This window comes from Schistocerca cancellata, chromosome 1, assembly GCF_023864275.1.
Source record: "Schistocerca cancellata isolate TAMUIC-IGC-003103 chromosome 1, iqSchCanc2.1, whole genome shotgun sequence".
Classification (NCBI taxonomy): Eukaryota; Metazoa; Arthropoda; class Insecta; order Orthoptera; family Acrididae; genus Schistocerca; species Schistocerca cancellata.
In genome coordinates this window covers 480,078,453-480,105,959 of record NC_064626.1, presented here as the reverse complement: position 1 = coordinate 480,105,959, position 27,507 = coordinate 480,078,453, and the positions used below count along the sequence as shown (strand labels likewise).

The following is a 27,507-nucleotide window of genomic DNA, read 5'->3' as shown; positions in this document are numbered from 1 at the left end:
GCTCCATTAAAGAGCAGAGGGAACGTCGGAGCCTTTCCTTCGCAACCACCATCTTGAAACCTACAATGTTTCCTTCAGTGAGTGGGAATTTCACAGTGCCCTAGCCTCTTGCCCTGATACCGCTCCTGGGCCAGATCGCATCCACTGTCAGATGCTGAAACACCTTTCAGTGGACTGCAAGCGGCGCCTCCTCGCCCTTTACAACAGTACTTGGGTTGAGGTGAATTTCCATCACAATGGCGGGAAAGCATTGCCATCCCTGTTTTGAAACCTGGCGAGAACAGTTTCTAGGTGGACAGCTATCGCCCCATTAGCCTCACCAACGTTCTTTGCAAGTTCCTCGAACGGATGGTGAGCCGGAGATAGAGTTGGGTACTCGAGTCTCCGGGCCTCCTGGCTCCGTCTCAGAGTGGGTTCCGAAAAAGCCGCTCTGCCGCCGACAATCTGGTGAGCCCGGAGTCCGCCATCCTTACAGCCTTGGCCTGCTGTCAGCACCTCGTCGCTGTCTTCTTTGACATGTGGAAGGCATACGATACGACGTGGCGCCATCACATCCTGCCTACACTTCATGATTGGGGACTTCGGTGTCCGCTGCCGATTTTTATACTCAATTTTCTGTCGCATCGTGCCTACCGCGTGCAAGTCGCAGCCTCCCATAGTTCCTCCCGAGTCCAGGAGAACGGGGTACCACAGGGATCTGTCCTCATTGTCTGCCTGTTTTTAATTGCAATCAACGGGCTCGCTGCAGCGGTGGGAAATTCTGTCTCCGCTTCCATGTATGCTGACGACTTCTGCCTCTACTATAGCTCCATTGGTATTGCAGCTGCTGAACGTCCGCTGCAGGGCGCTATCTGCAAGGCGCAGTCCTGGGCTGTAGCGCATGGTTTCCAGTTTTCGGCTACCAAGACCTGCGTTATGCATTTCTGCCGGTGCTGAACAGTCCATCCTGAGCCGCTGTTTTATCTTGCCAGCGAACTTCTTGCTGTGGTGGAGACACATAGTTTTTGGGAGTTGTTTTTGATGCCCAGTTGACTTGGCTACCTCATATTCGGCAGCTTAAACAGATGTGTTGGAGGCATCTAAATGCTCTGCGAGGCTTGATACACACCAGCTGGGGCGCCGACCGATCTACGCTCTTACGGCTCTACCAGACATTAATCCAGTCTCGTCTGGATTATGGGAGTCTGTCTTATGGCTCGGCATTTCCATTTGTGTTGCGTGTGCTGGACCCAATCCTACACAGCGGAATACGACTTGCCACTGGTGCCTTCCGGACCAGCCTTGTGGATAGCTTACTTGTGGAGGTAGATGCCCCTCCACTGTGGTTAAGGCGCCAACATCTACAGGCTGTTTATGTTGCCCATGTTTGTAGCTCCCCCGTGCATACAAATTATTGTCTCCTGTTTCCGTAGTCAGTCGTCCATCTCCCAGAACGTCAGCACCGATCGGGTTGTACGATTGCAGTCCTCATCAAAGAGCTTCTCTCCGGGCTTGGGGTTTTCCCTGTTCCACCTCCTTTCCGGGCCGCTCTATGTACATTCCCGTGGTGTGTGCCCCGCCCTTGCCTTCGGCTCGACTTGGCACAGGGCCCGAAGGACTCAGTCCCTCCGGAGGCCTTCCGCCGCCGCTTTTACTCCATCCTCGCCACGTATCAGTGCTCTGGCGTTGTTTACACTGACGGTACGAAGGTTGCTGGTCGTGTTAGTTTTGCTCTAACTGTAGGGGACCATTCCAAACAACTTTCATTGCCAGCTGGTTGCAACCTTTTCACGGCTGAGCTGGTCGCCATCTTTCGTGCCCTACAGTATATCCGCTCCTGCTCAGGTGAGTCCTTCGTTATCTGTAGCGATTCCGTGAGCAGTTTACGAGTTATCGACCAGTGCTTCCCTCGCTCTCGTCTGGTGATGGCTGTCCAGGAGTCCCTGCATACTCTTGCCCATTGCGGCTGCTCCGTGGTCTTCCTGTGGACCCTTGGCCATGTTGGGAGACCTGGCAATGAAAATGTTGACCGCCTGGCGAAAGAGGCCACCAGTAAACCATCTCTGGAGATTGGCCTCCCAGAGACTGATTTGCGAGCAGTCCTCCGCTGAATAGTTTTGCGCTTTGGGACGCTGAATGGCGCGATCTAACCACTCCCAATAAACTCTGTGCTATAAAGGAGACGACGACTGTGTGGCGTTCCTCCGTGTGAGCCACTCGCAGTGACTACATTGTCCTTTGTCGGCTCCGTATTGGCCATACCAGGCTGTCGCACAGCTACGTACTGCGTCGTGAGGACCTGCCTCTCTGTCACTGCGGGGCGGTTTTGACGGTGGTGCACATTTTATTGTCTTGTCCGCATTTAGCTGTGCTCAGTCAGACATTTGCGCTGCCTGATGCGCTCCATGCCCTCTTAACTGATGACTCTGCTATGACAGGCTTAGTTTTACGTTTTATTCGGGCAGGGATTTTTTATCGTTTAATCTGAGTGTTTGTTATGTTCTTTTGTTGATTCTGGCATTTGGCCTACGATTTTAGACTGAGTTTTTAATGTGTCTCTCGGTGGTTGGCTTTCCCATTTTTTCTCTATGGTCGGCGAACCACTGCCACACTCTGTGTGATTTTAATTTTTTTTGTCTGACCTCTGTCTGAGTCTCTCTTGTCCTGTGTCGTTTGCCGTCTTTTCTGTTGTTCGTTTTTTATTCTCTGTGAGTGATATTATTTTTTGGAAAAAGGGACCGATGACCATCGCCGTCTAGTCCCTTTACCCCCACAAACCAACCAACTCTTACCGTCTGTTCAATGGAGAGTGCATGACGACCTGTGTGGTTGTGACCACTTTTCGATCTTCTGTCACTACCACGGTGTCGCTCTTCTGGGCATCCTTGCAGATGGACCATGAATAAGGCTGACTGGGACCTGTTTTCATCCACTGCCGCTATTGACCATTTTTGTCATGAAGCCATTGATACAGTGGTTCACTCAGTCACAAATCAGCATCGTTACTGCCGCAGAAATTACCATTCCCATTTCTACTGGGTCCCCTCGGCGGAGGACTGTGCCTTGGTGGTCGCCAGCCATCGCCGAGGCGATTAAAGATTGCAGGCGGGCGCGACAGCGTCACAAGCGGCATCCATCTTTCGAAAACCTCGTCGCCTTTAGACGGCTCCGTGCGTGGGCCCGCCGCATCATTCACCAACACAAGCAGCAGTGCTGCGAACGGTATGTCTCTACCATTGGCGTCCATGTCTCTCCATCGCAGGTCTGGGCAAAGATTAGACGGCTCTATGACCCTCCTGCAGGTTTGGGGGTAAGAATAGGCCCGTGGTATTCTTGCCTGTCGTAAGAGGTGACTAAAAGGAGTCTCAAACATTTCGGACTTACGTGATGGTCCCCTGTTGGGTTTGACCTCCATCTCTCAAAATTTTTCCGAAGAGCGAGCCGATTGGGGAAGGGCGCCTTACTTGCATTGTGTCAATCTTGCGTTGAGATCTTTCGCCAGCTTATTCGTTGTTCCATTGCAGTCCTGCCTGCTCTCCATCTCTTGGGCATGGATTCGTTTCTGCATGCAGCTTCCGCCATGCAATGTGCAGTGCCACTTTCTGCACTGATGGCGACAATGGACCACATGTCACCTAAAATCCAGCACAGTAGCCAGTCCGTTGTGGTGGGGCCGCCATGTACCCTGTTGGTTGGTTGTTGCCCCCTGACTACACGGGGATCGCACTGCTCATCCCTGAGCTCCTACTTCCTACTCCTGGCAAAGACCATCCTGCCAGCTGCTCTTTGCTGTGGCTGGGTGGCGCCCGTGGAGAGAGCCCCTGGTCGGAGTGGATGGCATCAGGGCGGATGACCTGCAATGAATTGTGGTACATAATCTCTCGCTGGTGGGCATCCACCAGCAGTCTCTAAGCGATCGAGGTCTAACCTCAACGGCAAGAAATATGACCCAAGATCATTTCCCACCCTGGCCACTCATGGGAGGAACGTATGGCTAAAGAAGGCAGTGGAGATTATTCTCCCAGGTACCTTGTCTGTACGTGGGATGATGGTGAATCTTTTATGCCAACCAAGCCTCAGTATTTTGTGGAGCATTTAGAGTACAAGTTCGGGGAGGTGGAGGGCTTGTCCAAAATGCGCTCTGGGTCAGTACTCATCAAAACGTCATCCTCTACACAGTCACGGAGGTTGCTCGCTTGTGACAAGTTGGGGGAAGTTTCAGTTAGCATCACGCCGCATAAGTCTCAACATGGTCCAGGGTATTATTTTCCACATGAACCTTCTTCTGCAGTCCGACGATGAACTACGCGCCAACCTCGAACAACGAGGTGTTCACTTCGTCCGACGCGTCCATCAGGGTCAGAGGGATAATCAGGTGGCCACCGGTGCCTTCATCTTGGCCCTCGAGGGTGATGTCTTACCGAAAAGGTTAAGGTGATGGTTTACCGTTGCGATGTGAAGCTATATATCCCTCCTCCGATATGTTGTTTTAAATGCTGGAAGTTCGGGCACATGTCAATCCGCTGTACTTCCAGCATCACGTGTCGAGATTGTGGACGTCCTTCGCTTCCCAACACTCCATGTGCCCCGCCTACTATATGTGCTAATTGCGGAGAACACCATTCCCCATGCTCGCCGAACTGTAGGATATTCCAGAAAGATAGGAAGATAATGGAATATAAGACCCTGGACCACCTGACTTACTCAGAGGCTAGGCGGAAATGTGAGCTGCTCCATTCTGTACCCATAACGTCGACCTACTTTGCTGCTGCAACGATGGTTCTCCCAACTCCTGTCTCTTCCCGTCCAGTTGGATCTATGATTGGTCAAAATCCACCAGCCCTCTTGATTATGGGGGGCACTTCATACCCTGTTGCTCCTGCTCCATCTACTTCAGGAGTGACACTCCCCCACCATCAGGGACATCAGTTCCCCCTTCCCAGCTGGTGAAGAGTTAGACTTCTTCGGCTACTCTCGCAAGGAAGGGGTCCCTAGGGGACCTTCCTTCGCAAGTTCCTACCAGCAGAAAAGCGCACACCTGCTAGTGGCTGAAACAATCGTCAGTTCCTGGTCATAGGGCCTCGCGGTCGTCGTCCGTCACTGAGACTGACCCTGTGAAGCCCCCCAAGCCTGAACCACTGAAGGCACAGCGAGAGAAGCAGAAAAAGAAGAAAGTCCCCAAGAATATCGACATTGCGGTGTCACCCATCCCACCGCTTCCTACAAGCTCTGCGTCTGAGGATGAGATGGTGATTCTGGTGTCCGCTGAGGACCTCGATCTCGCCAGTCCCTCAGACACCATGGATAATAATAGCACAGGTGTTCAATTGGAGGCAGCAGGTGACCCAGCGGAACTGCAGCGGTTTCTTCCACCATCTAGCTGAGCTGAGACAACTTATCAGCCTTCACCCTTTCTTCTGCATTGCTCTTCAGAAAACTTGGTTTCCCGCAATGTGAACCCCCGCCCTTCGTGGGCTATCGGGGTTATTATAAGAACCGGGCAGCTTATTAAAGGGTGTCTGGTGGCGTCTGCATCTATGTCCTCTCTTCACAGCGAGTCTGTCCCTCTATAAATAGTTTTAGGGATGTCGCTGTTCGGGTGTGGACGCCACAGGCTATTACCGTCTGCAGTTTTTACCTTCCACTGGATGGTGATGTCGCGCGGCATATCCTGACTGCGCTGATAGCGCAATTGCCGCCACCTTTCTTGTTACTGGGCGATTTCAACGCCCATAACTCTCTGTGGGCTCGATCTTTCGATTTTAAATTATGGTGCCTTCACACACTTCAGTGTGGCGCATGGCAAATAAGCCGCCATTGACCATTCGATCTGCAGCCCTAGCCTCTTGCCGTCTGTCCAATGGAGTGTGAATGACGACCTGTGTGGTAGTGACCACTTTCCGATCTTTCTGTCACTGCCACAGCGTCACTCTTCTGGGTGCCCCAGCAGATGGGCTATGAATATGGCTGACTGGGACTTGTTCTCCACCTTGGCCGCTATTGAGCTCTCTCTAATGATGACATTTATGTGGTGGTTCACTCAGTCACCACCAGCATCAGAATCTGCCATTCCCCGGTCATCTGGGTCCCCTCGGTGGAGGACTGTGCCTTGGTGCTCGCAAGAGATCGCTGCAGTGATTAAAGATCGCCGGCGGGCGCTCCAGCGTCACAAGCGACATCGTTCGATAGAACACCTCATTGCCTTGAAACGGCTGCGTGCGCGGGCCCGCCGCCTTATCCGCCAACGCATGTACGAGTGCTGGGAGCGGTATGTTTCCACCATAGGCCCCCATGTCTCTCCATCGCAAGTCTGGGCCAAGAATCGACGCCTCTATGGCTATCGAACCCCTGTCAGCGTCCCAGCGATCTCACTGAATGGAGCAGTTTGTACTGCCTCCGACGTCATTGCAAACCGCTTGTCAGAGCATTTTGCTCTGAGTTCCGCTTCTGCAAATTACTTCCTGGCCTTTCGCTCCATTAAAGAGCGGATGGAACGTCAGAGCCTCTCGTTTCGCACCCACCATCCAGAATATTACAATATTCCATTCAGTGAGTCAGAATTTCGCAGTGCCCTAGCCGCTTGCCCTCATACCGCTCCTGGGCCAGATCACATTTAATGTCAGATGCTGAAACGAGTTTCAGTGGACTGTCGGCGACGGCTGCTTGACCTTTACAACCGTCTCTTAGTCGAGGGTGAGTTTCCGTCGCAATGGCGGGAAAGTATTGTTATCCCCATTCTCAAACCTGGCGAGAACCCTTTGTAGGTGGACAGCTACCTTCCCATTAGACTGACCACATTCTTTGCAAGTTGCTTGAATGGATGGTGAGCCGGCGCTTGAATTGGGTACTGGAATCTCGGGGCCGTCTTTCTCCGTCTCAGGGTGGGTTCCGTAAAGGCTGCTCTGCCACCGACAATCTGGTGAGCCTTGAGTCGGCCATCCATACTAGCTTTGCCCACCGTCAGCACCCGGTCGCTGTCTTTTTCGACATGCAGAAGGCATACGATACGACATGGCGTCATCACATCCTTTCTACGCTTCATGGATGGGGTTTTCGGAGCCCTCTGCCGATCTTTATCCGAAATTTTCTGTCATAGCTGCAGTAACGTCGTCGTTGGTGACCGAGTGAAGCACCACATCAGTGTCGTCATTAGAGAGAGGCTCAATAGCGGCAGTGGAGGAGGACAAGTCCCAGTCAGCCTTATTCATAGCCCACGTGCAAGGGCGCCCAGAAGACTGACGCTGTGGCAGGGACAGAACGATCGGAAAGTGGTCACTACTACACACATCGTAATGCACTCTCCTTTGGACAGACGGTAAGAGGCTAGGGCTGCAGATCGAAAGGTCAATGGCAGAGTATGTGCCATTCGCCACACTGAAATGTGTGAAGGCACCATCGTTTAAACAATAAGAGGTCGAGCTGTTGGTTGGTTGGCTGGTTTGTGGGATTAAAGAGACCAGACTGCTATGGTCATCGGTCCCTTTTTCCAAAAAACTAAAACCACCCAAAGAGAACAACAGGAAAGACGGCAGACGACACAGGACAAGAAATACTCCGACAGAGATGAGACAAAACAAATTGAAATCACACAGATTGTGGCGGTGGTTGGCCGAACATAGAGGGAAAAAAGGAAAAGCTAACCACCGAGAACACATTAAAAACTCAGTTTAAAATCGGAGGCCAAAAGCCAGAATCAATACTAAAAAACATAAACGCTCAGATTAACGGATAAAAACCCTCTGCCCGAATAAAACGCAAAACTAAGTCCACCATGGCAGAGTCATCTATTAAAAGGGCAGGGAGCGTGTCAGGCAGCGCAAACGTCTGCCTGAGCATAGCTACAACTGCACAGTCCAACAAAAAGTGGACCACTGACAATGCCGAGCTGCAGCGACATAGAGGTGGGAACTCACGGCGCAATAAGTAGCTGTGCGTCAGCAGAGTGTGCCCAATGCGCAGTCGGCAGAGGACGAAAGACACCTTGCGAGAGACTCGCAAGACAGAGCGCCACACAGTCGTTGTCTCCTTGACGGCACAGAGTATGTTAGAGGTGGCCAGACCGCGCCAATTATCGCCCCATAGCGCGAAAACTTTGCGGCGTAAGACTGCTCGAAAATCAGCTTCTGGGAGGCCAACGTCCAGAGATGGTTTACTGGTGGCCTCTTTCGCCAGTCGATCAACATTTTCATTGCCGGGTATCCCAACATGGCTGGGGTCCACATAAAGACCACAGATCGGCCGCAACGGGCAAGAGTGTGCAGGGACTCCTGGACAGCCGTCACCAGACGAGAGCGAGGGAAACACTGGTCGATAGCTCGTAAACTGCGCAGGGAATCGCTACAGATAACGAAGGACTCACCTGAACAGGACTGGATATACTCTAGGCCACGAAAGATGGCGACCAGCACTGCAGTAAAAACGCTGCAGCCAGCTGACAAGGATCGTTGTTCGCAATGGTCCCCTAGAGTTAGAGCAAAACCCACCCGACAAGCAACCATCGAACCGTCAGTGTATATAACGCCGGAGACCTGTTACGTGGCTAGGATGGAATAAAAGCGGCGCTGGAAGGCCTCCGGAGGGACTAAGTCCATCGGGCCCTGTGCCAAGTCGAGCCGAAGGCAAGGGCAAGGAACAAACCATGGGGGTGTACGCAAAGAGCCCAGAAAGGAGGTGGAACAGGGAAAACACCTAGCCCCGAACGAAGCTCTTAGACGCGGACCGCAATCGTATTAGCTGACCTGGGCCGACATTCTGGCAGATGGACGACCGATTGCGGGAATAGAAGCCGATAATTTGGGTGCCCAGACAAGCAAAAAACATGGGCAGCATAAGCGGCCAGTAAACGGTGGCGCCGTAACTGCAGTGGAGGGACACCTGCCGCCACGAGTAAGCTGTTCACAGGTGTGGTCTGGAAGGCACCAGTAACAAGGCGTATCACGCTGTGATGGATTGGGTCCAGCACCCGCAACGCCGAAGGGGATGCTGAACCATAAGCCAGGCCCCCATAATCCAGACTAGATTGGCTTAAAGCCTGGCAGAGCTGTAAGACGGTAGATCGGTCGGAGCCCCAGCTGGTGTGGCTCAAGCATCGCAGAGCATTAAGATGCCGCCAACACTTCTGTTTAAGCTGCCGAATATGAGGTAGCCAAGTCAACCAGGAATCAAAAGCCACACCCAAAAACCTATGTGACTCTACCACAGCAAGAAGTTCGCCATCAAGATAAAGCCGCCCCTCCGCGTGAACAGTGCGTTGCCGGCAGAAATGCATAACGCAGGTCTTGGCTGCCGAAAACTGGAACCCATGAGCTACTGCCAAACAATGCGCCTTATGGATAGCGCCCTGTAGCTGACGTTCAGCAGGTGCAATGTCAATAGAGCTGTAGTAAAGGCGGAAGTCGTCAGAATACAGGGAAGCGGAGACAGAATTTCCCACCGCTGCAGCGAGCCCGTATATTGCAATTAAAAAGAGGCAGACACTGACGACAGATCCCTGTGGTACCCTCAAACAGCTGCGTGCGCTGTCCCGCCGCCTTATCCGCCAACGCAATCAGGAGTTCTGGGATCGGTATGTGTCCACCATTGTCCTCCATGTCACTCCATAGCACGTCTGTGCCAACATTCGACGTGTATATGGCTATCGGAGCCCTGACAGCATCCCTGCGCTCTCACTGAATGGAGCAGTTTGTACTGCCTCCGACGTAATTGCCAACCTCTTGGAGGAGCATTTTGCTCTGAGTTCAGCTTCTTCGACTTACCCACTCGTCTTCCGTTCCATTAAAGAGTGGATGGAACGTCGGAGCCTTTCTTTTCGCACCCACCATCCTGAATCCTACAATGTTCCATTCAGTGAGTGGGAATTTCACAGTGCCCTCGCCGCTTGTCCTCATACCGCTCCTGGGCCACATCGCATCCACTGTCAGATGCTGAAACACCTTTCAGTGGACTGCAAGCGACGACTCCCGACTTTTACAACCGTAATTGGGCGAGGGTGAGTTTCCGTAGCAATGGCGGGAAAGTATTGTTATCCCTGGTTTTGAAACCTGGCAAGATCCCTTTGGAAATAGATAGCTACCGTCCAATTAGGCTCAGGAAAGTTCTTTGCAAGTTGCTTGAACGGATGGTGAGCATGTGATTGAGTTGCGGACTCGAGTCACGGGGCCTCCTGGCTCCGTCTCAAAGTGGGTTCCGTAAAGACCGGTCTGCCGCCGACAATGTGGTGAGCCTGGAGTCAGCCATCCATACAGACTTTGCCCATCGTCAGCAACTTGTCGTTGTCTTTTTCGACATGTGGAAGGCGTATGATACTACATGGCGCCATCACTTCCTCTCTACACTTCATGATTGGGGTCTTCGTGGTCTGCTGCCAATTTTCATACGCAATTTGCACCTTCCGCGTGCAAGTCGCGGCCTCTCATACTTCCTCCCGATTTCAGGAGAACGGGCTGCCACAAGGATATGTTTTAAGTTTCTGCCTGTTTTTAATAGCAATTAACGGACTCGTCGCGGCGGTGGGAACGTCTGTCTCAGCGTCCTTGTATGCTGACGACTTCTGCCTTTACTACAGCTCTCATGGCATGGCAGCTGCTGAACGTCAGCTGCAGGGCGCTATCCGCAAGGCGCAGTCTTAGGCTGAAGCGCATGGCTTTCAGTTTTCGGCAGCCAAGACCTGCGTTATGCATTTCTGCCAGCGACGCACTGTTCCTCCGTAGCCGCGGATTTATCTTGATGGCGAACTTCTTGCTGTGGTGGAGTCACATAGGTTTTTGGGCGTGGTGTTTGATGCCCGGTTGACTTCGCTGCCTCATATTCGGCAGCTTAAACAGATGTGTTAGCGGCACCTAAATGATTTGCGATGCTTCAGTCACACTAGCTGGGGAGCCAATCAATCTACCCTCTTACGGCACTACCAGGCGTTAATCTAGTCCCATCTGATATTATGGGAGCCTGGCTCAGCATCCCCATCTGCGTTGCGGGTGCCGGACCCAATCCTACACAGTGGGATACGACTTGCCACTGGTGCCTTCCGGACCAGCCCTGAGGACAGCATACTTGTGGAGGCGGCTGTCCCTCCAATGCAGTTACGGCGCCAACGTTTGCTGGCCGCTTATGCTACACATGTTTGTAGCGTGCGTGGGCATCCTAAGTATCGTCTACTACTCCCACAGTCGCACGTCCATCTCCCAGAACGTAGGCCCGGTCGGGTTGTACGATCGCGGTCTGCATCAGAGAACTTCGCTTGGGGCTGTGGGTCTTATCTCTTCCGCCTCCTTTCCAGGCCCCTCTGCGTACACCCCTGTGGTGTGTGCCTCGCCATTGCCTTTGGCTCGAATTGACACAGGGCCCAAAGGACTCAGTCCCTCCAGAGGCCTTCCGCCACCGCTTTTATTCCATTCTGGTGCTATATCAGGGCCCTGACGTTGTTTACACTGACGGTTCGATGGTTGTTCGTCGGGTCGGATGTGTTCTAACGCTAGGGGACCACTTCGAACAACGATCCTTGCCGACTGGCTGCAGCGTTTTTACTGCTGAGCTGGTCGCCATTTTTGGTGCCCTTGAGTATATCTGCCTCTGCTCAGGTGAGTCCTTCGTTATCTGTAGCGATTCCCAGAGCGGCTTACGAGCTCTCGACCAGTGTTTCCCTCGTTCTCGTCTGGTGATGGCTATCCATGAGTCCCGGCATACTCTTGCCCGTTGCGGCCGCTCTGTCGTCTTTGTGTGGACCCCGGGCCATGTTGAGATACCCGCCAATGAACATATAGACCGCCTGGCGAAAGAGGCTACCAGTAAACCATCTCTGGACATTTGCCTCCCTTGCCGGCCGCGGTGGTCTAGCGGTTCTGGCGCTGCAGTCCGGAACCGCGGGACTGCTACGGTCGCAGGTTCGAATCCTGCCTCGGGCATGGGTGTGTGTGATGTCCTTAGGTTAGTTAGGTTTAAGTAGTTCTAAGTTCTAGGGGACTTATGACCTAAGATGTTGAGTCCCATAGTGCTCAGAGCCATTTGAACCATTTGCCTCCCAGAGGCTGATTTTCGAGCGATCTTACACCGCAAAATTTTCGAACTTTGGGACAGTGAATGGCGTGCCCTGCATTCACCAAACAAGCTTCGGGCCATCAAGGGGGCTACCGGTGTGTGGCGCTCCTCCTTGTGGGTCTTTCGCAAGGAGTCTGTTGTCCTCTGCCAGCTGCGCATTGGCCACATATGGATGACTCACAGCCACATATAGCGACGTGAGGACCCACCTTTATGTCGCTGCGGCTCCGTTTTGACGGTGGTCCACATTTTGTTGGAGTGCCCACTTTTAGCTGTGCGCAGGCAGACGTTCGCACTGCCTGACACGCTCCATACCCTTTTAACAGAAGACTCTGCCATGGTGGACTTAGTTTTTCGTTTTATTCGGGAAGGGGGTTTTTATCGTTTAATCTGAGTGTTTGTTCTGTCCTTTTTGTTTTGTTTCCGGCCTGTGGCCTACGATTTTGGACTGCGTTATCGACCAGAGCTTCCCTCGCTCTTGTCTGGTGATGGCTGTCCGAGAGTCCCTGCATACTCTGGCCCATTGCGGCCGGTCTGTGGTCTTTATGTGGACCTCAGGCCATGTTGGGATACCTGGAAATGAAAATGTTGTGGCAGTTGTTGGCCGACTATAGAGAAAAAAAAAGGGAAAAGCAAACCACCAAGAGACACATTAAGAACTCAGTCTAAAATCGTAGGCCAAAGGCCAGAATCAACAAAATAACATAACAAACACTCAGATTAAACGATAAAAATCCCCTCCCCAAATAAACCGTAAAACTAAGCCAGCCATAGCAGGGTCATCAGTTAAAAGGGGAGGGAGCGTATCAGGCAGCGCAAACGTCTGCCTGACCACAGCTAAAAGGGGGAAGGCGAACAAAATGTGGGCCATTGTCAAAGCCGCCATGCAGCGACATAGAGGAGGGTCCTCCCGGCGCAGTAAATATCTGTGTGTCAGCCGGTAGTGGCCAATGCGGAGCTGACAAAGGACTACTGAGTCCTTGCGGGTGGTTGGTTGGTTGGTTGGTTGGGGGATTAAAAGGACCAGACTGCAATGGTCATCGGTCCCTTTTTCCAAAAAATTAAAACAGCCCAAAGAGAATAAAAACGAACAACAGGATAGACGTCATATGACACGGGACAGGGAGTGGACAATGCGGAGCCGGCAGAGGACTACTGAGTCCCTGGGATTGGCTCACAGGGATGACTGCCACACAGCTGTTGTCTCCTTGACAGCACAGAGTTTATTACATGTGGTCAGTTTGCGCCATTCGTCATCCCATAGCGCGAAAACTTTGCAGCATAAGACTGCCCTCAAATCAGTCTCCAGGAGGCCAACGTCCAGAGCTGTTTTACTGGTGGCCTCTTTCGCCGGGCAGTCAACATGTTCATTGCCCGGGATACCGACATGACCGGGAGTCCACACAAAGACCACAGATCGACCGCAACGGGCAAGAATATGCAGGGACTCATGGATAGCCATCACCAGACGAGAACGAGGGAAACACAGGTCGATAGCTTGTAAACTGCTCAGGGAATCGCTACAGATAACGAAGGACTCACCTGAGCAGGATTGGATATACTCTAGGCCATAAAAGATGGCGACCAGCTCAGCAGTGAAAACGCTGCAGCCAGTCGGCAAGGATCGTTGTTGGAAGTGGTCCCCTAGCGTTAGAACATATCTGACCCGACGAGCAACCATCGAACCGTCAGTGTATACATCGCCAGAGCCCTGATACGTGGCTAGCATGGAATAAAAGCGGCGGCGGAAGGCCTCGGGAAGGACTGAGTCCTTCGGGTCCTGTGCCAAAACGAGCCGAACGCAAGGGCGAGGAACACAGCATGGGGGTGTACGCAGAGGGGCCTGGAAAGGAGGTAGAACAGGGAAAACCCCAAGCCCAGAGAGAAGCTCTTTGATGAGGACCGCGATCGTGCAACCTAACTGGGGCCGACGTTCTGGCACATAGACGACCGATTGCGGGAACAGAAAACGATAATTTGGATGCCCGGGCAAGCTAAAAACATGGGCAGCATAAGTGGCCAGTAAATGTTGGCGCCGCAACCGCAGTGGAGGGACACCTGCCTCCACAAGGATGCTGTCCACCGGACTGGTTCGAAAGGCTTCAGTGGCAAGTCATATCCCGCTGTGTAGTATTGGGTCCAGCACCCGCAACGCAGATGGGGATGCTGAGCCGCTAGCCAGACTCCCATAATCCAGACGGGACTGGATTAAGGCCTGGTGGAGCCGTAATAGGGTAGATCGGTCGGCGCCCCAGCTGGTGTGGCTCAAGCATCATAGAGCATTTAGATGCCGCCAACGCGACTGATTAAGCTGCCGAATATGAGGCAGCCAAATCAACCGGGCATCAGAAACAACTCCCAAAAACCTATGTGTCTCCACCACAGCAAGAAGTTCGCCGGCAAGATACAGCCGTGGCTCAGGGTGGACTGTTTGGCGCCGGCAGAAATGCATAACGCAGGTCTTGGCAAACCTAAAACCGGAAACCGTGCGCTACAGCCCAAAACTGCGCCTTGTGGATAGCACCCTGCAGCTGACGTTCAGCAGCTGCAATGCCAATGGAGCTATAGTAGAGGCAGAAGTCGTCAGTATACAGGGAAGCGGAGACAAAATTTCCCACCGCCGCAGCGAGCCCGACAATTGGAATTAAAGAAAGGCAGACACTTCAAACAGACCCCTGTGGCACCCCGTTATATTGAACTGAGGAGGAAAGATGGGGGCCGCTACTCGCACGTGGAAGGTATGATGCGACAGTAAAGTTCGGTTGAAGATCGGCAGTGGACCCTGAAGACGCCAACCATGAAGCGTAGAGATGATGTCATGTTGGTTGGTTGGTTTCTGGGGTTAAAGGGACCAGACTGCTACGTTCATGGGTCACTTTTTCCAAAACTTAAAAACATCCACATAGAATAAGAACGAAAAACGGGAAGACGACAGACGACACAGGACAAGAAAGACGCAGACACAGATCAGACAAAACGATTTAAGATCACACAGTGTGTGACAGTGGTTGGCTGACCATAGAAATAAAAACGGAAAAGCCAACCACCGAGAACACATTAAAAACTCAGTTTAAAAGCTTAGTTGAAAGGCCAGATTCAACACAAAAAAATAAAATAAAATATTAACACTCAGATCAAATGATAAAAATCCCCTGCCCGAATAAAACGCAAAATTAAGTCCGCCATGGCAGAGTCATCTGTTAAAAGGGCAGGGAGCGTATCAGGCAGGGCTAACGTCTGCCTGAGCAAAGCTAAAAGGCGACACTCCAACAAAATGTGGACCACAGATAAAACGGAGCCGCAGCGCCACAGAGGGGGGTCCACACGGCGCAATAAGTGGCCGTGCGACAGCCAAGTGTGCCCAACGCGCAGCCAGCAGAGGACAAGTTGTCTCGCTTATCCGTTTTTTTTTTTTTTTACTCTGTGTGGGTGTTTTTAAGTTCTGGAACAAGGGACCAATGATCGTTGCAGTCTGGTCTCTTTAATCGCACAAACCAACCAACCAACCAGGACGCATGTGGCTGAATTACAACTCCTTGTACAAGAGTGCCCCTTGTGCTGATGTCTCCAAGAAACACATTTTCGGGCCACTGCTGCTCCTTCTTTACGGGGCTATACCGTGTATCGAAATGATGATCTGACGGGGGAAAGGGCAAACGGTGGTGTTGCGGATTTTGTCTGTGACATGCACTACTCATCTGAGCTCCCTCTCGTTGCCCACAAATCAGTCGCTGGGAGGCCAATCTCCAGTGATGGTTTACTGGCGGCCTCTTTCGCCAGGCGGTCAACCTTTTCATTGCCAGGTATCCCACCACGCCTGGGGTCCACATAAAGACCACAGATCGGCGTCAATGGGATAGAGTATGAGGGACTCCTGGACAGCCATCACCAGGTGAGAGCGAGGGAAGGACTGGTCGATAGCTCGTAAACTGCTCAGGGAGTTGCTACAGATAACGAAGGACTCACCTGAGCGGCAGCGGAGACACTCTAGGGCATGAAAGATGACGACCAGCTCAGCAGTGAAAACACTGAAGCCAGCCAGCAATGAACGTTGGTTGGAATGGTCCCCTTGAGTTAGAGCATAACCAACACAACCAGCAACCATCAAACCGTCAGTATAAACAACTCCAGAGCCCTGATATATGGCGAGGATGGAATAAAAGCGGCGGTGGAAGGCCTCTGGAGGGACTAAGTCCTTCGGGCCCTGTGCCAAGTCAAGCCGAATGCAAGGGCGGGGCACACACCACGGGGTGTACGCAGAGTGGCACAGAAAGGAGGTGGAACGGGCAAAACCTCAAGCCCGGAGATAAGCTCTCTGAAGCGAACCACAATTGTACAACCCAACCGGGGCCGACGTTCTGGAAGATGGACGAGCGACTGTGGGAATAGAAGACGATACATAGGATGCCCAGGCAGGCTAAAAACATGCGTAGCATAAGCGGCCAGCAAACGTTGGCGCCATAACAGCAGTGGAGGGACACCCGCAGCCACGAGTATGCTGTCCACAGGGCTGGTCCGGAAAGAACCAGAGGCAAGGCGTATCCCGCTGTGAAGGATTGGGTCCAGGACTCTTAACGCCGAAGGGGATGCTGGACCATAAGCCAGGCTCCCATAATCCAGACGAGACTGCATTAACGCCTGGTAGAGCCGTAAGAGAGTAGATCGGTCAGCACCCCAACGCGTGTGGCTCAAGCATCGCAGAGTATTTAGATGCCGCCAACACAACTGTTTAAGCTGCCGAATATGAGGCAGCCAATTAAACTGGGCATCAAAAACCACACCCAAAAACCTATGTGTCTCCACCACAGCAAGAAGTTCGCCATCAAGATGAAGCCGCAGCTCCGGGTGAAACGTGCGTCGCTGGCAGAAATGCATAAGGCAGGTCTTCGCAGCCGAAAACTGGAACCCATGTGCAACAGCCAAAGCCTGCGCCTTGCAGATAGCGCCCTGTAGCTGACGTTCAGCAGCTGCAATGCCATGAGAGCTGTAGTAAAGGCAGAAGTCGTCAGCATATAAGGACGCTGAGAGAGACGTTCCCACCTCTGCAGAGACGCCGTTAATTACTATTAAAAGCAGGCAGACACTCGAAAACGATCCCTGTGGCACCTCGTTTTCCTGAACTCGGGAGGAACTATGGGAGGCCGCGACTTGCACGCGGAAGGTTCGATGTGACAGAAAATTTCGGATGAAATTAAGGAGTGGACCCCGACGACCCCAACCATGAAGCATAGAGAGGATGTGATGACGCCATGTCGTATGGTACGCGTTCCGCATGTCGAAAAAGACAGCGAACAGGTGCTGACGGCGGGCTAAGGCCGTACAGATCGCTGACTCCAGGCTCACCAGATTGTCGGCGGCAGAGCGGTCTTTAAGAAACCCACCTTGTGATGGAGCCAAAATGCTGTGAGACCCGCGTACCCAACTTAACCGCTGGCTCACCATCCGTTCAAGCAACTTGCACAGAACGTTGGTGAGGCTAATGGGGAGGTAGCTGTCCACCTCCAAAGGGCTCTTGCCATGCTTCAAAATCGGGATAGAAACGCTTTCCCGCCAATGCGACGGAAACTCACCCTCGACCCAATTACGGTTGTAAAAGTCGGGAGTCGTAGCTTGCAGTCCACTGAAAGGTGTTTCAGCATCTGACAGTGGATGCGATCTGGACCAGGAGTTGTATCAGGGCAAGCGGCTAGGGCACTGTGAAATTCCCACTCACTGAATGGAACATTGTAGGATTCAGGTGGTGGGTGCGAAACGAAAGGTTCTGACGTTCCCCCTGCTCTTTAATGGAGCATAAGGCCAGTGGGTAATTCGTAGAAGTGGAACTCAGAGCAAAATGCTCCTCCGAGCGGTTGGCAATTACGTCGGAGTCTGTACAAACTGCTCCATTCAGTGAGAGCGCAGGGACGCTGGCAGCGGGCCCACGCACACAGCCGTTTGAAGGCGATGAGGTGTTCTATGGAGGGTTGTCGCTTGTGACGCTGGAGCGTCCGCCGGCGATCTTTAATCGTTTCAGCGATCTCAGGCGACCACCTAAGCACAGTCCTCGGCCGAGGGGACCCAGAAGAACGGGAATTTCAGATTCTACGGCAGTAAGGATGCCGGTGGTGACCGATTGGGCCACCGCATCAATGGCGTCATTAGAGAGAGGCTCAATAGCGGCAATGGAGGAAAACAACTCCCAGTCAGCCTTATTCATAGCCCATGTGCTAGGGTTGGTTGGTTGGTTTGTGGGATTAAAGGGACCAGACTTCAGCGGTCATTCGACCCTTGTTTGAAAACTTAAAAACACCCACACAGAGTAAAAAAACGGATAATAAAGACACCAGACGACACAGGACAAGAAAAACCCAGACAAAAAACAGACAAAAGGAATTAAAATCACACAGAGAGTGACAGTGGTTGGCCGACCATAGAGATAAAAAAGGAAAAGGCAACCACCGAGAACACATTCAAAACTCAATTTAAAAGCGTAGGCCAAATGCCAGAATCAACACAAAAAAAATATATAAACACTCAGATTAAATGATAAAAAACCCCTGCCCGAATAAAACGCAAAACTAAGTCCGCCATGGCAGAGTCATGTGTTAAAAGGGCAGGCAGCGTATCAGGCAGGACTAACGTCTGTCTGAGCAATGCTAAACGGCGACACTCCTACAAAATTTGGAGCACAGACAAAACGGAGCCGCAGCGACATAGAGGGGGGTCCACACGGCGCAATAAGTGGCCGTGCGACAGCCAAGTGTGCGGAATGCGCAGCCAGCAGAGGACAAGTTGTCTCACTTATCCGTTTTTTTTTACTCTGTGTGGGTATTTTTAAGTTCTGGAACAAGGGACCAATGATCGTTGTAGTCTGGTCTCTTTAATCGCACAAACCAACCAACCAACCAGGACGCATGTGGCCGAATTACAACTCCTTGTACAAGAGTGCCCCTTGTGCCGATGTCTCCAAGAAACACATTTTCGGGCCACTGCTGCTCCTTCTTTACGAGGCTATACCGTATATCGAAATGATGATCTGATGGGGGAAAGGGCAAACGGTGGTGTTGCGGATTTTGTCTGTGACATGCACTACTTATCTGAGCTCCCTCTCGTTACGGACTTGAAAGCAGTTGCAGTTGACCTTCTTGTGGGGCGGAGGCTCGAAACCTGTTCCGTTTATTTACTGCGTCAGGATGCAATAGACTCTGAAGCTCTCACAGACCTTATTAGGCAACTCCCCCGCCCATTTCTCCTTCTGGGGGATTTCAATGCTCACAATGTCTTATGGGGCTCTACGACTACTTGCCCCAGGGGTCCCGTTCTGGAAAGCCTCATGACGTCCGAAGACCTGTGCATCCTCAACTCTGGTGCTCCCACTCATTTCTGTACTGCTTCTGGGTCGTCATCAGCTATTGACCTTTCCTTTTGCTCTCCAGCATGGATTCTGCTCTGTGGGAGGTTGCTGCTGACCTCCATTCTTGTGACTACTTCCCCCTTTGGATTCCCCTCCTGGATAAGGCTGTGGCATTACCAGTGCCGCCCTAGTGGCACCTCTGCAGAGCTGACTGGACACCTTTCAGCCGTTGGGCTGTTTTGGAACACCGTGCCAGCGTCCACGAACGGGTCGACCATGTTACACCCATGATCTCCCACGCTGCTTAATTGTCCATCCCACGGTCCTCAGGTCATCCCAAGAAGCGTCTTGTCCCTTGGTGGACCACTGAGGGCCGCTCAGTCATCCGAGCCTGCCGTGCAGCTCTGCGCCACTTCAAGTGCCTTCCCTCAGCTGACAATCTTGCGGCCTTTTGGGTGGCAAGGGCCAAGGCTCGGCGAGTGATTAAAGAGAGCAAACAATGGTCATGGCAATCGTTCTTGAACTCCATCTCCCGCTCCACTAGTTCTACGAAAGTATGGGAAGCCATCAGAAGGATTTCCGGAAAACGCAGCCAACTACCTGTCACGGCATTGCTGGCTGCATCACAGATGTCTCCTCATGGCGCCGGGAGACATTGCCCAGACACTGGCCATGCATTTTGCGGAATCTACCGCCGCTATTAACTGTGATCCAGATTTCTACCGCTACCGCACTGCCATCGAGAGGGCTCACTTGGACTTCCGGTCTCCCAATTCTGAACCCTACAACTGCCCCTTCACGATGTGGGAACTGGATTCGGCGCTGTCTGTGGCTCATGATACTGCGCCCGGTCATGATGAAATCCGGTACAGCATGCTGCAGCACTTGTTGCTGCCATCCAAGGAAGCTCTCCTTAATTGTTTTAATATGATATGGTTATCCGGCACGTTCCCTGACTCGTGGGGGGAGGTGATTTTGATTCCCTCCTCAAATTGGGGAAGGACCGAACGCATCCAAGTAGTTACCAGAGTACTGCTTTAACGAGCTGTGTCGGGAAGACGTTGGAACGCATGGTCAACTGTCGCCTGGTTTGGCTGCTCGAGTCCAGGCAGCTACTTAGCCTTACTCAGTGTGGCTATCGGAGATGTCGTTCAAATATAGACAACTTGACCCTGCTTGAGGCGACCTTCCTCCGTAACCAGCATTGTCTAGGTGTATTCTATGACATTAATAAGGCGTAGGACACTACTTGGCGCCGCCTTATCCTCAGTCAACTCCATCAGTGGGGCTTTTGTGGCCATCTCCCTATCTTCATTCGGTCCTTTCTTTCCTACCGCCTATTTCGATATCAGGTTGGTAATGTGCTATCTGATTTGTACGTGCAGGAGAATGGTGTTCCTCAGGGAAGCGTTTTAAGTGTCACCCTATTTACTAGTCGGCAGTTGCAGCTTACGATAAAGCGATTAGAGGCATGGACTGTGAAGACGGGTTTTACCTTTTCTGCAGACTAATGTGTGTGTTTTCATTTTAATCTTTCTCGACGTCTTTTTAATTCCCCTGAATTGCGTCTGAGGGACACCATTCTTCCTTTTAGCGACACTGCGAGGTTCCTGGGCCTCAATTTTGATTCCAAGTTGTCGTGTTTGCCGCACCTTAAAGACCTCAAGGTGCGGGCCCTGAGGGCACTGAATGTTTTGAAGTGTCTGAGCCATCGGTCCTGGGGAGCAGATCGGACGCGTCTGCTGCAGTTTTATACGGCTTTCGTCCGATCGCGTCTTGACTATGGATGCACCGTGTATGGGTCAACGAGGCCTTCGTATCTGAAGATTCTTGACACAGTACACCATGAGGGTATCAGGCTGGCCACTGGTGCCTTCCGTACCAGTCCCATCCCCAGCCTGTGTGCTGTGGCAGGGGAACCGCCACTCTCCATGCGGAGGAAACTCCTTACGGTGAGACAGGTGTGTCAATTCCTTGCTGTCCTACCTCCCCTGAGTATCCTACCATTGCCCGACCGTCTATGGAACGTCTCTTTTCCAGTTGCCCCCGGGCAACGAGACCATTTGGGATTCGTGCCAAGCATTTGCTTGAGTCCCTTGGTGTGGAGCGTGTGGCACTCCAACTCCAGGGTTTTACCTGCCTGCCTCCCTGGTTGCTCCAGAGGCCCAGCGTTCTTTTAGACATGTCAGAGTACCGGTGGAGCTTCACTCCTGCGTTTGTTTTTGCCTCCTTATTTTACGATATTTTAAACCAGCATCCTGACCATGTACCAATACTTACGAACGGCTCTAAACAGGGGGACTCTGTTGGTTGTCCTGTTGTTTTCCCTGGACGAGTCGTCAAGTTACGGCTTCCTGTGGCGTTTACCGTCTTTGATGCCGAATTGTTTGCGATCTTGCGGGCATTGGAGCAGCTGAGGTGTGTTCCCAGTCTTAAGTATCGCATCGGTTCTGACTCCCAGAGTGCCCTTCAGACCATGCAACACTTGTACCCAGCGGATACGGTCGTCCAGAACATCCATGATGCCATATTCCCCTGCAACGGCAGGGGAAGGAGGTTTCTTTATGCTGGGTGCCAGGGCACGTGGGTATTAGGGGGAACGAACTGGCGGATGTGGGTGCGTTGTTGAATGTGCCGTCCCCCTCCATGCTGTTACCTCCCCTTTGCGTTTTCGTGTTATGCGTCAATGGGAAGAGGAGTGGCTGGCAGTCGGTGAAAATAAGCTGCGTCTGGTCAAGGTCACCACACGCCATCGTGTACGTCCTACCAGTCACGTAAGCGGGCTGAGGTTCTCCTCACTCGCCTCCGCATCGGGCACAGTCTCTTAACGCATGGTTTTTTACTCCGGCGGGAGGACCCCCCCAATCTGCAGTGCTTGTGGCGTCCAGATTACTGTCCGCCACATTTTACTTGACTGTCTTTTATTCTCTGACCACCGGATTTGCCCTCTATTTTGCGAGACGACCCAACGACTGTGGTTAAGGTCTTACGCTTTTGTGTCCTGTCCAATGTGTTGCCTAGGATTTTAGGGAGGGGATTTTAATGTGCTGCTGGGTGACTGGTTCAGCCAGGTTTTAGGTAAGAGGTCCGCCAGTCACGATTATCTACTTGTTTCACTTCGATTTCTGTTCTCTTTTGCTTGTGTTTCCTTTCCTTTTTAGTGCGTTTCTTGTGCTCTTGTTTACCTCTGTATGTGAGGATTTTGAACTGTGTCAGGTCTGTGTCTTTTAGCGGTTCTCCTTGTTCCCTGTCCGTCTTCGTCCTTTCACCGTTTGTGTTCCTGTTTCTATGCGTTTGGGCGCTGATGACCACGCTGTTTAGAGCCCTAAAACCACAAACCATACACGCACACACACACACACACACACACACACACACACACCTGCTGAACATCAGCTGCAGGGCGCTATCCGCAAGGCGCAGTCTCAGGCTGTAGCGCATGTAGACGAGTACTGTTTCCTCTCCCATAACTACAGAAGTTTTCCCAGGATTAAGGATTCTTCTGTAGAGGCCGAAAGCAAATTTTGTAACTCCGATCAATCCATGCATGCCGGGCGACGTCAAATGCGCGCTCGCAATAAAGGAATTCTTGCTGAACTGAAAGTCTTTATTCTTATGAATCACGTTAAGCAAAGGTTGGACAACCACCAGTTTAGCTGGACCCGACATGGCTAAGATCGAAGTGTAGTATCCGTTCTTATCAGCATAATGCTGGCAAGGTCGTATGCAAAACACACTGATATGCGATGTATTTTCTTCAGTCATTGCTCTCCCGGCACCCGAATATGACGAACCTGCAGCGTGCAGGCTTCAGAATGTGGCCGGCCTTGCTGTGAGGGCAACCGCCGGTGTTTCTGCCGGACCTGCCCTGCGTTGAATACTTCCTCCCTCTTTTTTCTCCCGATTATGGCTGAGGGTTGCGAGATGCTCAGGCCCCATCTGGCCCCTGCTCGATCGAGGGGAGGCGATCTGGAGCGAGGCAGATGCAGACCAGTCCCGTGTGTGTCCAGCCTTTGCTGTCGGCACCGGCGGCAGAGTTGGTAGCGACGTATGAGCCTTCCACTCTGCTCGTCTTCCTTTTTTCCCCCGGCCAGCTACGTCTGGGTCCCCACCGGGGCTAACACAAGAATATGACTCTTTCCATCTTGGCCAGAATACATCACTGGGTTGCACCAAGATCTTATATCCCCGAGATAATTCTTAGTTACGTCGGCCCGAAACGTGATGCTCCGGTATCCGGTCTCCACCGTAGAGCTACACCTTCGCGGCTGTTTTTCATCCTTACCGACTGTGGACCTCTCCACCGTTCCTTTCCAATTTTTACCTCAATGATTAAATAAAATCTGTTCTTATCAGCTTAATATCTGATACGTCCTGCATCGCAGGACCAGAATATTAAACTCATTTTTGGTTCGTGACGGAGTGCTAGGGGCTTGCTCCACCTCTGTTGCGGGTTGGCCCAGCATTGCAGTACCCACCTAAAACGCCAGTACGATGCGAATGCAGCGTCTGAAATTCAGCGCGCCCTTGGCGAGACGTCGCCGTACTGCCAAATCGATGGTACTTTAGAAAAATTTATACTAAAACTGATTTTTCTGTTTCAGATGCACCAGCTGCTGTCCAGGACTTTGCCGCCACCACGCCTCCTGATGTCAGCGAGGAGGTCCTGACACCGATCACCGCCACAGAGGTGCAACAGAAGGCAAGCAATACTGCTCCTGGGGCAGACGGAGTCACCTACTCGGACTTGCGACGTGAGGACTCTGGCTGCCATGTGCTAGCTAAGATCTTGCGCTGCTGGGAAGAGCGGAAGACTCCAGTGCAGTGGAAAGTATCCACTACCGCCCTCATACACAAGAAATGGCTCCTCTCGAACGTGACGAACTGCTGGCCTTTAGCATTGAGCTCCACCATCTCTAAGCTCTTTGCTCCAATCGTTGCGGATCGCACAACCCTCTGGGCAGAGCGTCAGAGCCTGCTCTCTCCAGAACAAAAGGGCTCCCGCACGTTCGAAGGCTGCTATGAGCACAACTTTATTGTGCAGACGGAAATTGATGCTGCAAGACCCAGGTGAGGCCAAGCATGCTTTGCTTGGTTTGATCTAGCGAATGCTTTTGGCTCAGTGCCTCATGCTCACCTCCTCAGAGTACTGAACAGGATGGGACTACCAGAGCAACTGCATCAGCTGATTGTCGACATGTACAATGGTTGCTCCACCCACGTCCGGACACTTGACGGGGTAACGGAGGAGATAGAGATTCAAGCAGGGTCAAGCAAGGCTGGCCACTGTCGCCTATCGTCTTTAACCTCACGCTGGAGCCGGTATTTCGGGCCGCAACGGCGCTCAGAAATGAGTGTGGTATTCCGCTTTGCGGCGTCAGTGTGAGTGCACTGGCGTATGCGGACGATATCGTGCTACTAGCGCGAGATTCAGGGGAGATGCAGACACTCCTCAATGTTGTGGATGAGGCGGCAACGTGGGCCAGGCTTACCTTCAAGCCGTCGAAGTGTGCCACGCTTCACATCCGCCGTCGGGAGACATTAGGCTCGGTATTCGCCCTGCAAGGGGGAGAGCCAGCCATGATCGGTGAGGGCGACGCCTACCTCCATCTTGGCGTCCCTACCGGGTACAAAGTCTCGCAGAAGCCAACGGATGCGATCGCTGCAATTCGACGTGACTTGGAGCTCCTGGACGCTTCCCTGCTGGCTCCCTGACAGAAGATTGACGCAGTGCTTGTCTTCCTCCTCTCCAGGCTTGACTTTGTTATACTTGGTGGAGCGGTACGCAAGGGGCCGCTGTCTGCACTCGAAAAAGCAATCAAAGCGACAGACAAATCCTGGCTCTTCCTTCCACAGCGTGCTTCGACTGAACAGCTTTACCTCGCGCTGGGTGAGGGAGGTTGTGACCTGACGCCGTTCGCGGACGCCGCGGACATCTCCACCATCGTCCACGGCTTCCGCATGCTCCACTGCGCCGACGCCACAGTCCGCGACATCGCCTGGGCCACGCTATCTACGGCTGCGCACCGCCGACTGGGGAGGGAGCCGAGTAGGGCTGACTTGGCCACCTACCATAGCGGCAGGGTCGGGAGCGATCTCGCACTAGATGGAGGCGACATCCAGTCAGGAACACCACAAGGCGCCTAGCGCAACGTGGTGTTACCTGGCGCTGGAGTGATCTGTTTTCCGAGTTGCAGGTGGAGGTCTGCGGCTGGCCCGACTTCGCGGACGACGGTGAACATGGTGGCATCGGAGGGGTAAGGCAGCCGGCTACGGACGTGGCGGGGCCTGCGGCTACACGGCAACTCGAAGATGGCGGCGATGATCCGCAATACGAAGATGACAGCGTGGGACGCAACGCCAACACTAGCGCCGAGCATGTCTGAGTGGGAGGGGGCGCCAAACGTCTTCTATCGCGGACGCTCCGCGAGTGTCTGAGCCAGCGACTGCGCAACCTCCTACTCAGGAAACCTGATCTGGGGAAGGTGTTTTAGTGCACCAAGGAGACCACAGCGTCCAACCACATCATGGCGGGAGGCAAATACACGCGCTTCACAGACTGGCGATTCATCCATCGTGCCCCCCTCCGGGTTTGGTGGTAAGAATAGGCCCACAGTATTCCTGCCTGTCGTAAGAGGCGACTAAAAGGAGTCTCAAACCTTTTGGCCTTATGTGATAGTCCCCTGTCGGGTTTGACTTCCATATCTCAAAATTTTTTCCGAAGAGCGAGCCGATTGGGACAGGGCGCCTTACTTGGTGCATTGTGTCCATCCTGCGATCAGACCTTTCGCCAGCTTATTCGTCGTTGAAATGCAGTCCTGCCCGCTCTCCATCTCTTGGGAATGACTACATTCCTGCGTGCAGATTACACCTTGCACTGTGCGGTGCATCTTTCTGCACTGACGGAGACCATGGACCACATGTTACCTAACATCCAGCACGGTAGCCAGTCCGTTGTGGTGGGACCGCCATGTACCCTGTTGGTTGTAGCCCCCTGACAACACAGGGATCGCTCTACTGATGCCTGCGCCGTTAAGTCCCCACGTATGCCAAGGAGTAGATGCCTTATCAGGACTCCCGGCAACGCCAACCTGCCAGGTGGCTCTTGCTGCAGCTGGGTGGCGCCCGTGGGCACAGCCCCTAGTCAGAGTAGGTGGCATCAGGGTGGATGACATGCAATGAAGCGTGGCACATCTTCTCTTGCTGGTCGCCAGCCACCAGCAGTCTCTAAGCGTTCAAAAGCTCACTTTGAGGCTAATGTGTATGTATAACCCCAAATCGGTCCCCTCCCTGGCCACACCATGGGAGGAACGAAAGCCTGTGAATGACAGCGAAAGGTATTCATCACGGTATCTCGTCTGTACCAGAGCTGACAGGGAATCATTTGTATCTGTGAAGCCTCAGTTCTTTGCAGAGCATTTAGAGGACAAGTTTGGGGAGGTGGAGGGCTGGTCCAAAATGCGGTCAGGGTCAGTCTTAATACAAACAGCATCCCCTGCCCAGTCACGAGCCTTGCTCACTTGTATGAACCTGGGGGATGTTTCTGTTACTATCACTCTGCATAAAAGCTTAAATATGGTCCAGGGCATTATTTTCCACGGAGATCTTCTATTACAGTCCGATGACGAGTTGCGCGCCAACTTAGAGTGATGAGGTATCCATTTCGTCCGGCGCGTCCACTGGGTTTTGAGGGATCACCAAGTTGCCACAGGTGTCTTCATCTTGGCCTTCGAGGGTGACACATTTCCTGAGATGGTCAAGGTCATGGTGTACCGTTGTCATGTCAAGCTATATCCCTCCCCTGATGTGTTGCTTCAAGCGTTGGAAGTTAGGCCATATGTCTTCTCGCTGTGCTTCCAGCCTCATATGTCACGATTGTGGTCGACCATCCCATCCTGATACTCCATGTGCCCCGCCTCCCATCTGTGTTAACTGCGATGAGCACCATTCCCCTTGCTCGCCGACTGTAAGATTCTACAAAAGGAACGGAAAATTATGGAATACAAGAACCTGGATCGATTTACCCACACTGAGGCTAAGAGGAAATTTGAACGTAATCATCCAGTACACATGACGTCCTCTTATGCCGCCACTGTCACTCCTGCTACAGTCCCCATAGCTGCACCACACACTGTCAGCTCTCAGAGCCAGAGGACCACACC

At 52.6% G+C, this 27,507-nt stretch overlaps 1 pseudogene; it reads left to right on the top strand.

Moving 5' to 3' along the window:
• Nucleotides 1-23,651: 23,651 nt before the first annotated feature.
• Nucleotides 23,652-23,828, top strand: LOC126096494 (U2 spliceosomal RNA; annotated as a pseudogene).
• Nucleotides 23,829-27,507: the final 3,679 nt, after the last annotated feature.